The following is a 12,375-nucleotide window of genomic DNA, read 5'->3' as shown; positions in this document are numbered from 1 at the left end:
TTGCCTCAGTTTTATGGATGAGGAAATCAGAGAAGCAAAGCTGAGCACATAAGGGCCTTTAGCCAGTCAGTGGTAGTGTGGGGATTTGCTCCAGCACTCCCCATGTGGTTACACTCGAGTCTCCATGAGGTTGGTAATGTTATTTCCATTTTACCTTTGAGGAACTTGAGGCTTAGAATTAAATAACTTAATTATAGGTCATTGAAGGTCACCCAGCTAATGAGAAATGGACTGAAATCCAGATTCTTCAGAGATGCTCACATTTGTTATGTAAGGCTGGACCTCACTTGTAGGCTTGTTCCTCACCTTTCAGGACATTTAATTTCAGTGGGTCCCACCCACTAACTGCAGGTAGGGACCCCAATGACCATGCCATTTACAAATGCCCCTACGTGGTTCTAATGCCTTCTGCTGGGCGTCATATTTACATTTATTAATTTTAAACCTATCTCTTACCATATTCTATATCACCTCCCATGGCAATTTTTTTTATCAACAGTAATCAAACATGACTCTTGCTCATAATTTGGAATAGTTAGAATAATTGGAATAATTGTGAATGCAAATGGTTTTAATACAGAATCACAGATGAGCATCTCACCCAACCCAACGCCCTGTCTCACAGATCCTTTCTTTCTCCTCCCTACTCTTTTTCCCTCTCCCTATGCCTCCTCCTTTTTTTACTTTTTTCCCTTCCTCCTTCCCTCCAAGGCCCAGAAATGACAAAGACCTTCTCAAAGTCAGAAAACAAACTGGTAACTGAATGGACCCAACCCGTATCTCTGAACTTGATACGGAGGCTATTTCTTCGCATTAACAGTTTGCTTCAGGCAAATGTATTTGACTAAGCCATATTTATTTTTTAATGAGCGGTTTTGACCTTTCAAAGGGAGACATTTGGAGGGTTGATGTAATTGAGTTGAAACAGCACACCATGGAACTGCAGAACAAGTTTATGGCTATTTTGGAAAAGCGATTTTAAATATGCTCTTTCTCTTAAGCAGTTTTACAATACTGACAAAACTGATGCTTAGATGAGACTTGTCACTTTCACGCTAGCAAGTGTGTGTGAATCAGGCTTCAGAATTTAAGAATTTAAGAGACAGGTTGGATAATCTTGTATGTACCGATTCTGAGGGTTCCCATGGGGGAAAATAATTTCTGTCGAATGAAAAATGTTATTTGAGAATATCCACTTATTTCAGAGAATTTGTTGAATGTCTCTGCTGTGTGGAAGACGCGATTGTAAATTCTGCGGATGAATCAGGTATAGGGTTTACCTGTTGTTTATTGGTGCTGTTGGTTTCATACCTTTTATGTATCTTCAATGAAAGATAATTTTTTTTTTATTGTTGGGGACTCAATAAGGGTACAAGAAATAAAGATAATTTTTTTTTTTTAAAAAATCACTCCTTATATCCACTTAGGTAATTAGACAATTCTCATGCCCACCCTATAGGAACAGAGTTAGTGATTAGTTCTTGCAAATGTATCCCCTCTTTGCCTGACTGTTGGCCTCATTTGTTTAATAAGGTGCCTATAGAATATGAAATGATTTTTTGTGGAGCAGATTTAATGAAGAAGTTGATTCATTATGCAGGGAAGGCCACCAAATGATCATCTTTTTGAAAAACATCTTTAATCTTATGGACTTGCTCGGGCTTGAAATTTGGTTCATAATTAATCAGTTAAGCCGCAGAGCTTGAAGAAACTATGACCGACCAATGTGGAAATGTGTCTTGGTGAATGATGGGAGAGAATTGGCAGGTGTAGGAGAAACCTCAGATGCCCTGTTACAAATTGGGAGGTGTTGAGGGATATGCATTTCTTACTGGGGATAAAAGAAGTTGATTGAAACTGTTAACATAGCTCCTTCATTTGGGATTCAGAAATCTTAGGTTGTTTTGGAAGTCACCCAACTCAAAATAATAGGAAAATAATTTTTTCCTTCTTCTTATTCTTAAATTGAGAATGGAATGTTACTTGGGAAAGTGTTCGAATTATCAACCTTATTTGTAGACACTTAGAGTGATGAGAACTATTTTATGTTCATGGGAGATAGACCACTGATTAAAAAAACCTGATATCAGAGATTTATTTAAAAAATAAACAGAATAGGGTGGCATCTGTGGCTCAAAGGAGTAGGGCACTGGCCCCATATACCAGAGGTGGCGGGTTCAAACCCAGCCCCAGCCAAAAACTGCAAAAAAAAAAAAGAAACAGAACAGATTTAGGGCATGTCCTGGAATTGTTTATTCTGATTTATGTGCATACTAACTGTACCCATGGCTGTAGTATATTATAGTAATCAATGTTTTTAATTATTTTGACTTAGGAAGAACATGTGAAATTGGGTTCTGGGGCCTGTTGTTTTTAAAATCAGGAAAAAATCCTAAAAGTTTATTTAAGGAGATAAGAAAATGTTCTGGGAATCGCTTCTTGGCCTTTTGGCTAAGATCAAGTGAAAATGTTCTGGGAACACTTCCTTGAAAACACCTCATAAAATAGCATGTATATATGCCCTCAATTTGAGCAAACCCAACTCTGTTTTTCAAATTTTACAGTGAACCCTTTTTCTTATGAGAAGAAAGACAAACTGAGCAGAGGGGCTCAGGCCCTATGATCCCAGCACTCTGGGTGGCTGAGGTGGGAGGATCCCTTTAGTTTATGAGTTTGAGACCAGCCTGAGCGAGTGGGAGACCCAGTCTCTACTAAAAATAGAAAAACTAGTTGGGTGTTGTGGCTGGTGCCTGTAGTCCCAGCTACTTGGGAGGTCGAGGCAGGAGGATTGCTTGAGCTCAGAAGTTTGAGGTTGCCACGAGCTATGATGCCACATCACCCTAACCTGGGCAATAGAGTGAGACTCTGTCTCAGAAAAAAAAAAAGGCACCCCAGCTTTCCACAAAGTGGTGAATCAGCCATCTCTGAATAAAAGGAGGCTGGAGTAAAAAGGTAGAAAAATATTTAATAGTTTCATAGCTTGGAAGTATGTCTATATGTTGTGACATGAAAAAGATTAAGAAGCAGTATAAATGGTACTAAACATAAGATGAATGAATTTAAAAAATGATAAATATGCAAAAAGTATATGTAAAAAACAAAAAGTATCCAAAATACGTGAAAAATACAAAAAGGGTACAGAAATCATATAGAAAGTAAGCACTTATTTAGCACTATATGTCAAGCCCTGTTCTTGCTGCTTAAGATACATATCAGTAAATCAAAGGCCATCCCCTATTATTATCCTAAAAAAGCCACTAAAAAATGTTTCAAAATGGTATTTATTTTCTAAATATTTATCACAGAACATCTATTGCTTTTGCAAATGGGGAGCGTAAGAAAAAAGTATAATACAGTTCAGAAAGATCATCATTTACTAAAAGAGAAAATTAAAAATTAGGCCCAGAAAGTTACTTTTCTGTGTATCTACATTGTATTGTTTGGTAAATACCCCATTTGGGGGTTTCTATTTTAACCCAGACCTCTTAAGGAGTTTGAGACCAGCCTGAGCAAGGAGGATGATGCCAGTGTAAGGCCTCAGGGCAGTGAGTTGAGTGGATGGATGATTCTTGGGCACCTGAGATTATTCTTGCTATTGAGGCCCTTTTTGACTCTGCATATGGCTGGCCTGGATGGACACTTACTTATCTTTTGGCTCAGGCATACACTCAATGAAGGGAACCCAAGAGCCAATTATTCTTCCTGTGTTACTCAGGCTGGTCTTGAACTCTTGATCTCAGATGATCCTCCTTGTTGGCCTCCCAAAGTGCTGGGATTATAGGTGTGAGCTCCCGCCCTAAAAGAAAGATATATTAGTGGAATAAAAATATATTAGTGGAATTTGACTGTCCTATCGGGACTGGTGTATGGTCACTGAAAGGAGAGAATGGAAATTGAAAAGGTGGAGAATCGAACATTTTATTGATCCAGGTGGTTTCTGCACATGTATGGGAGTAACATGAAATCTTTGGTTTCCCAAACCTGAAAATACAGTATGTAGTTGCAACATGGGCAGTTTTACATTTACATGAAGCTTGAAATGGTTTTCTCATTGAATAGATTGTTGTAGCTTTGAAAGATTGTGTTTAAATGACATTTCTGTAAATTAAAAATCTCAGTAGAAGACTTGTTACTTGCAAGAATCTTTGTGATTTCTGCTGTATCAATCCTTTGTGTAAATATATTTTTATGTATCAGGTTTACTTATATCAAGAAACTCCTCTGTTGATTTTCAGTTGTTGGATTTTCTTATAACATTTAGAAAAATGAATGACGTGCTTCACCTCCTACTCATTTTCTGTAAAAAGGAATCATTTGGCTCTATTTTCTTCTTAATGTCTGTAGTATTTCCTTTAAAGAAGTCCTGTCAAGGACGATAATCCTAAACTCCTATGTTTTGGGTGTTTAAAGATTCAGAAGATTTAAAAATTTTGTTTACAAATACATGCCTTGCTTTCCTAATTTACAGATGTAGCTATTCCATTCAGAAAACTAAGGAGATAGCAATCAGACTGGGAATAAGATTATTTTCTTTCCTTTTTTTGAGATAGACTCACTCTGTTGCCCTGGGTAAAATACTATGGCATAAAAGCTCACAGTAACCTCAGACTTCCAGGCTTAAGTGATCCTCTTGCCTCAGCCTCCTGAGTGGCTGGGACTAGAGGCGCCTGCCACAACACCTGGCTAGCTTTTATTTTTTATTTATTTTTTAATTTTAGGAGACAGTGTCTTGACTTGCTCAGGGTGGTCTTGAACTTCTGAGCTCCAGCAGTCCACCCACCTCAGTCTCCCATAGTGCTAGTATTACAGATATGAGCCATCAAGCCTGGCCCTTTATTTTATTTCTTAATAAATGGAATTTCTTCATTTTCTGGGTTATTATGTGTTACAGCTGTCTTCACTGAGTGGATCTGACTGTATTTTTTATTCACGGTTTTATTCACATGTACACTCATACCATTTTTCTACAATTCATTTACTTGGATTTTATTTATATTGTATCCATTAAGAAGCAGATGTATGATACATGTCTGCTTCCAGTGCAATTGGAATTCAAGGCTGTGTAGCATTTGTTGTCCACTGATACCCAGAAGAGACTGGGAACATAACCTGCTTTCCTGGTGAAATCACTGCAATGTTGTTGCCGTGTATTTATTACCATCGGTATCACTCAGAATTGTAAAGGTCTTGCTTTACAATCACAGGGACCAGTTAGTCATAGCTCAGATTACTAAGTGATATAAGCTGTTTCTTCCAATTAGTGTAAAAGAAGGTGGTTTGATCCTAACTAAACACATCAATGGTAGGTCTTTACATAAAACTTTAACTTAGGTTGCTATCATGAGCTCTGTCTTCCCCTTGCAAAATCCAGGTCATTCTTGCTCAAGGAAAGGTGTAGGGGGGCGGGATGTGGGGTTCCTGAGAAGCCAGGCCAGGAACTGGCTCCAGTCAGGTTCTTGCTTTCTATGGCAGACATGGCCCATACAGTGGCCCTGACCCTAAATGTTCCTCTTGACCTTCACTCTCCTATCTATCTGGCAACTTCCTTGAGAATTTCTTGACTCTGGTCCTCAAGGGAGACTGTCTGATTGGCTGAGCCCATTATTTTAGTCAGTAAATAAATTCATGTTTAGGCTCCTGGTGAGCTTATAGAGTGGCTCTTTTTGAGTCAAGTGTCACTTCAGGTCCAATCAGCTCTGGCTGCGGGCATGTGGAAGTGTCTTGGGTGATACAGAAGATTGCCGTTGAAAGGCAATCTTGGCAGAGTCCCCCAGAAATAGGAGGGAGTGAGAAGACATCTTGAAATACATCTTGAAGTTAGTTGATTCTCGGATTAAAACATTTCCTAATCTGCCTTGGAAGTGTGTTTTATATTTTAGTTTGTTCCCATATTGGAGTAAACTTGGGATTTTCTTATTTGTCCATTTTATATTCTTGTTAACTAAATTTTGCCTCTTTTAGGAACACAAAAGACAGGTTTTGACACTTGCAAAGTTTATTATTATAGCTTGGTTTGATGATTCATGCTGACTTCTTTTGAAGCTATGATGTTACTTCAAAGTATTTTGAAAGGAATTTAGAAACTTCTCATTGTTCTGTGAGTTGCTTTAATTTCCAATAAATATTTATTATTTTCCATATCTAAAAAGAATCCAAGTTCAAAAGTCAGGCATTTAGATTCCTTTTCTAAATATTTGTTAAATTGCTGGACTGTATACTTTGTATTTGGGATATGGTGTGACCTGTGCTTATGGGACTTTGTGACTAGTTAGGGAGACAGTGTTTCTGCTGCATGGTCTGCAGTAGATTAGACATAGTGTGGAGAACTATTTTTTAAAAAGGATTATTCATAGTTTTAATCTTACCATTTTGGTTAAAAACATGTTTTGGTAGGGGAATAAGACTGTGCAAAGATGATTTCAAGGAAGGTATTCAGATACAGTGTGGAGGTAATTATGTAACTCTCCGTCTACAGTTTTTTGGAACACATTTCCATTGTTCTTTCTGAGCCAGGTGGTGAGCATGGGTTACCAGTGCAAGGACCGGGACACGGGAAGGACATTATGGGGAACTGCAGGAGCAAACACCAAGCGATAAATACATCTTTTGAGGGTGGGTAATAGTCTATTCTTAAAAATAATGACTAGAGTGGGGGGCGGGGGAGGGAACCCTGTGAGTTGCTGGTAGGAATGTAAAGGAAGTTTCTCAGAAAACTAAAAAAAAGAATTACCATACAATCCAGTAATCCTGATTCTGGGAGTGTATCCATTCAATCAGTGTGCAGAAGAGGCATCTATAGTCGCCTGTTCGTTGTAGCCGTTGTCACGGTAGCCACTTAGCCATCATTAGACGCGCGGATACAGAAAATGTAGTATATGCACACTACGGAACACAGTTCAACCTTAAACATGTGGGGAATCCTGTCATTTGTGACAACATGGATGAACCCAGAGGACATTATGCCATGTGAACTAGGCCAGGGCTAGCAAGATGAACTCTACAGGAGAGAGTGGAATGGAGGTTACCAGAGGTGGGAGTGGGTAAGGCGGAGGGGATCGGAGGGATGTTGGTCAAAGGGGATGTATTTACCATCAGGAGGAGTATATTCAGGGGATCTAATCTAAGGAATGGTGACTATAGTAAAAAATAATGCATTATATATTTCAAAATTGCCAAAAGAGGAGATTTAACATGTTTTCATCATAATAAAAAAAGTATGTAAGGTCATGAATTTGTTAGTTAGCCTGATTTAATTGTTCCACATTGTAAACATATTTCAAAAATCACATAGTACTCCATAAATACATACAGTTACCATCTGGCAATTAAAAATAAGATGAAATTAAAAAATAACGGGTAAATATGGAAAGTAAAGGTGGATCTTGCTGATGAACTGAGGAGCTGGACTCTGTATAACTGGTAACAGAGACACGGTAAGATCTTCCTGGGTGCTTGCCAGTTCTATCCTGGGTACTGAGGGCTGGTAAGTGCGGGTACAGTGTGACTCTTGCCCTCACGAAGGTGTGATTAAATAACACATGAGCAAGATTATTTTTGCACCTGTTTGGTAGGGATTTAAAAACAACCAAAACTACTCTGATTAAATTGGAGGCAGAGGATTATTGATGTGGCCCTTGATAACAAGACTTAGGATGTTAAAAAATTATCTCTTCAAGGCGGCGCCTGTGGCTCAGTCGGTAAGGCGCCGGCCCCATATACCGAGGGTGGTGGGTTCAAACCCGGCCCCGGCCAAACTGCAACCAAAAAATAGCCAGGCGTGTGGCGGGCGCCTGTAGTCCCAGCTACTCGGGAGGCTGAGGCAAGAGAATCTCTTAAGCCCAGGAGTTTGGAGGTTGCTGTGAGCTGTGTGAGGCCACGGCACTCTACTGAGGGCCATAAAGTGAGACTCTGTCTCTACAAAAAAAAAAAAAAATTATCTCTTCAATTTGTGAATTTCTCAGTGAAAGTTTCAGGAAGCTTAGATACTGCTGGGCAGCCTATAAATGCTAAAATTGGGGTTGAGATTTGTATTTGGGGAGGGGGCTACCATATGAAAATTTAACTTGAATACAGAACTATTTGTCTGGCTGCAAGGGGAAATGATTGTTTGTAGTTGAAGTTTACCTCTGTAGCATCACTCTGTAGATACTGGGTTATGTGTTTTTCTTTCTCTTTGCTAAGCTGTGAGCACCTTCAGGGAAGCTACTCTTTCATCTCCATATAATCCCACCTTGATGCTCAATCAATACTTGATAAATGAAGGGAAAAGCACCTTTTCTTTCCTTCAGCACTAAGAAGGCCCTGTTTGTTCACTGTTCATGTTAAGGAGAGGAGAGAAGCTATTGTTTGCTTTTGGGTGGCTCTCAAAACCAGATGAGAGTCTGAGCTTGCTTTCTCTCTCTCAATCTCTCCTTCCCTCTCCCTCTTTCTCTCACTCCCTCCCTTCCTTTCCTTTCTTTCCTTCCTTCTTTTTCTCCCTTTCTTCTCTTTCTTTTCCTTTTCTTTTCTCTCTTTTATTTCTTTTCGTTTCTTTTCTCTTCTTTCATCAGTTTTGGTTTTGTTCCCATGAATTTATCTTACTGTTTCCTGGAATGTAGTTGGTTTCACTTTTATCTTCTTTTTTCAGTAACTGTTTCCTTAAGTGTATATTTCTCTGGAATTTTTTATCCCCCATTAAATCTTCTCCAGCTCCCACATTTTAGTATAGTATATTGCAAAGCTTGTATCTGCCCTTTACATCTAGGTGAACCTGTTCTTCTAAACTCTTCTATTCAAATGTGTTTTATAGGAAAAGAAAAGCCAATTTGAGAGGCAGGCTGGGAAGTGGCTTAGCTCCCAGGGTAGTTAGTTAATAGATGATTTGTGTTTTCTTTACGCCTCAGCCAAGCAGCTCAAAGAAAAAAACTCTGCGATTTACCTAAGAGAATCATAATTGGGTGTAAGTTGAGGCAAGTTTTGAGGAAGGTCTGAGAGAAGACATTCAGCTTACTCTTTGCATTATGTCTTCAATCTTGAAAAAAGAATGCAGAGAAAAAGAACTTCTTGGATTGTTCTTAAGAAAGGGCAGATTGAGGCTTCCCTGGAGTGCAGTGGAAAGTCCTTCTTTGGGAAGAGAGCTCGAGCCAGCTACTAGCAGGAGGCAGCCTGGTGACTCCAGGGGAGACGGGCAAGTGCTGCCACCAGGGCTGGAGATCCTGCCTGGGGTCGGAGAGAGAGAGAGTGAAAGTTCTCCTAAGAAAAGGTTCTGTTAAGCTGTGTTTATTGAGAGCTAGACGTTAAAGGAAGAGCATACTAACTTTGTATAACAGAAGAAACGCCACGTTTGTACTTTGGATTTTGTGTTCAGTTAAACCAAGCTCTGATTTGTGTAACCTGCTGTTCATGGGTAAGAATGAGACAGTAACGGACTTGAGCTTACGCTGTTAAGGGTTTCTCTATGTTACTCACCTCTAATTGCACACCGTCTTCCTCCTGAGAAGAAACAATTCAACTCTCATAGACTGTCACAATGAATAATTCCTGTTGATTCCATGTCATGTGTCTGTAGTGGACGGTGGCAGTTGATTTTGACATCCTCGGCCGGCCATTGCTATCCCACCCGCCTATCACTCAGATGGTCCCCAAGTTAGAACCACTGCTCTGCCCAGTTCAGGAGGAAGTAACCAGCTTTGAAAGGTAAATGTAAACTTAAAAAGTGGAGGATTGCCAGTGCCTTGCAAGACTTTGGTGAACTTTAATCTTTTTCCTCCACAGCTTCATTGTTAGGCCTATTCTTTTTTACCCCACTCTAGTGGTGCCTTTCTTGGAAGCCACCGGCAGTAAACACATAGGGGTTTGGATGTTGCGGTACCAGAATTATTTGGAATAGAGAAAGGGTACGTGTTCTGCCCTCTCTGCTGCTGGTATTCTTCTGAATGCCATGGGTTAATAATGCCTGCAGAGATTCTTGCTGTCTTTTACTCAATCTTGATGGAAGTTTAGAGCCACAGGTGCTTATGTGTAGTTAACTTGCTTACTCAGATAGTCCCAGGAAGAACTTCCTGGATTGTACCTTTACAGCCCGTGTCCACTACAGGGCAGGCCTGCAGCTTTTACTATGCAAGGAAAATCTCCAGGGTGCTCTCCAGGCTTCAGCAGTTATCTATTCTAAGCGTCTGTCCAGATCTATTTTTGTTTCCTGTCCTCAAGCCACTAACAAGACACTTGTTCCATTTCACAGCAGGAAGGAGGGTCCATATTCTTTACTTGGGATAATATCAAAAGCAGTTTGGAACTGGAAAACAGCAAAAGGGTCATGAAATGATTTGGTGTTGAAAAGCACATTTGTGTATGTTCCTCATTAGTTTAGAGCTGTTCCATTCCACGTGGTCCATACAGGTGTCTGACAGACGCGGTCTGGAGCTCCTTCCCACTTGTCGGTACAACCTGATGAGTTGCACAACCCCTGAGCCCACTGTCTCCCTCTGATTAGAGCAGGATTTTTGACTAGCCCCCTACACACACACACACACACACACACACACACACACACACACACGAGATTGTTGCAGGATTGCATGTAAAGGTTCTTCATGATGTTGGTCAGGCATATTGTTACTGAGGTATGATTTTGTACTTACCGCAGTGAGGATGCAGGATGATCTTTTTAGTTACATGTCTTTGTACATCACATACTGTCTTAAAAAATGGATATTTTATTTCTTCTTCCTCAAGTGGCAGAATGAAAAGTTCCCTTTTTGAACTCTGTCCCCATTTTGGCCCCTGCTTTTTGAAAGGCCTGAGGATAGAAGTCGAATATTCATGCAGGTGTGGCATGTCGTTTGAAGGTGACACTGTCATATTTTCCTCAATTCTCTGGGGGTAATTTGCTTCTTTGCGTCTGTGACTGCCTCTGAGGGACAGAGATGTCTCTGATTTCAATGGGAAAGCACATAGTACTATCAAACCAGTTAACATGTCAGAAAATTATACCTCGTGAAGTGTAAAGATGTCTTTTGTAACTTCCCCTTTGAGGTACAAAATGGTAAGTGGGCCTCCTTTACCAGTGACAAAACTATTCAGCTTTCCAGTAATTCGGAAGTCTTTGTCTATCCTGGATAACTTGGCTCTTTTCCTTGGTGTGATTTACGGCCAGGGACAGCACAGCAGATTCCGTATCTAGTTACGTGGCTTCCTTTCTGTCAGTGTCTCTCTTTTTGTTGGGGGTTCTCTAGCCCTGCACACAAACTGTGAAGAGGAATAGCTTTGCTTTAGCTGGAACTGTTCACTTTTAGAAAACGTACTGCTGATTTGAGGCTCAGGATTACTGTCTGTTGACTGGGGATAGCAAAACCAGCTTCCAAGGAATTGGAAGATCCAGTGAGCTGATGCATCAGTAATTTAGTCTAGCTTCCAGCACATGCCAGCTTGATGATGACTTTTATTTCATAGGTGTCTTTGTACCTGTAGAAAGGAGGCTAACCTCCCTCTCCTCGCCCCTTCTCCCTCCGCTCCCACTGTCTCCCATCTTGCTCTAGGTAATACAGTTGTTGGGACAAACAGGAAGGTATTTCCCTTCTGTTTGTGTCAAATAAAGCAGCTTCTCTGTCCTGCAGTCTCTGGAGAAGTTTCATGTTGACCCCCAATAAACCAACAACCCCCCTTCCTTAGACTGGTTAGCATCTTCCTGAAATAATATCGCCTTGCACTTAGTCACTGCTTGCTCCTCTCTCTTTAGAGCATTTTATTTTGATCCAGACACAGGGATTTCTGGACTCCCGGACAGATGCCTGAATAACAGCTCCTTGCCCAATAGGCAGAACTGATGTGTGCTATTTGAAGTCAGAGTAATGGTGACCTTTCGGGAGAATGGTGTTCACTTTAGGAAAATTTATTAAGCTGCCGAAGAGTTTTGGGCTAATTTTTTAAAAGGCACCTTTCCCCTTTTTTTGTGAGCTACCCTAATTTCACGTGTTTGTTTTACTTAGGGTCATATTTCATTTATAGTTGAGATAATCTTTCATGAAATGAAACGAAGAAGCATTTGTAAGCCTTTAGGATGATGTGGGTTAAAGTCTAATTATAAGCTCTTTGATCATACGCTTATATATGTGCTCTGTGGTTGTTCTGCTTAACTTGGTAGTGATTGGTTTTCATACAAATTAAAATTTAAAAATGCTGCCAGCCCTTTTTACCCTGGGGTAGTAATTTTTGCAGTTTGGAAAATGTACTTTCTTGCTTCTTTTTTTTCTATGTAGTCAATTAACAATTATTTACCCAACTGGAGAGGAGATAATTTATAAAAGTACATGATTTTAAAACTCATGTTATACTACGTACCATTAGATATACTTGGTGTGCAGTTTTTTTATTGGGATTGGAATCACTTGAGTGCTT

At 40.0% G+C, this 12,375-nt stretch overlaps 1 protein-coding gene across 14 annotated transcripts in view; it reads left to right on the top strand.

Moving 5' to 3' along the window:
• Positions 1 to 12,375, top strand: part of SGMS1 (sphingomyelin synthase 1) — a 297,687-nt gene that overhangs the window by 130,476 nt on the left and 154,836 nt on the right. The window lies entirely within an intron of this gene.

The sequence above is a fragment of the Nycticebus coucang genome, chromosome 3, assembly GCF_027406575.1.
Source record: "Nycticebus coucang isolate mNycCou1 chromosome 3, mNycCou1.pri, whole genome shotgun sequence".
Taxonomy (NCBI): Eukaryota; Metazoa; Chordata; class Mammalia; order Primates; family Lorisidae; genus Nycticebus; species Nycticebus coucang.
This window is presented reverse-complemented; position numbering and strand designations above follow the sequence as displayed.